Here is a 428-nt window from a genome sequence, read left to right on the forward strand (position 1 = left end):
CACTCCTAGGGCTATCGGAAGATTATTTAGAAAAAATTTGAACCTTGACAAGAAGTTCTATTATATAATACAAGATTGAGATTGTTTCCAGAAAAACTGAAATCCAGATCATTAGGACCATTTAAAGTGATTAAAGTCTATCATTATAGAACTGTTGTTATTAAAGATCCTAACACAGAAAAGGTATTTAAAGTTAATGGGCATCGTATAAAACATTATTATGAAGGGCACATACCTCAACTTAAAGAAGTTTTAACGTTAAGTCAACCCAACTAAACAAATGGTGTGTCATGCTGACGACATTAAACCAAGCGCTTTGAGGGAGGCAACTGATACATATATGTCTATGTATTACTATTTTGTTTGATAAGTGTCTTATACATTAGTAGATAATATTCCCACACAATTTCCCACACAATTGCATTTAT

This window comes from Phalaenopsis equestris, unplaced genomic scaffold (assembly GCF_001263595.1).
Source record: "Phalaenopsis equestris unplaced genomic scaffold, ASM126359v1 Scaffold229606, whole genome shotgun sequence".
In the NCBI taxonomy this organism is placed as follows: Eukaryota; Viridiplantae; Streptophyta; class Magnoliopsida; order Asparagales; family Orchidaceae; genus Phalaenopsis; species Phalaenopsis equestris.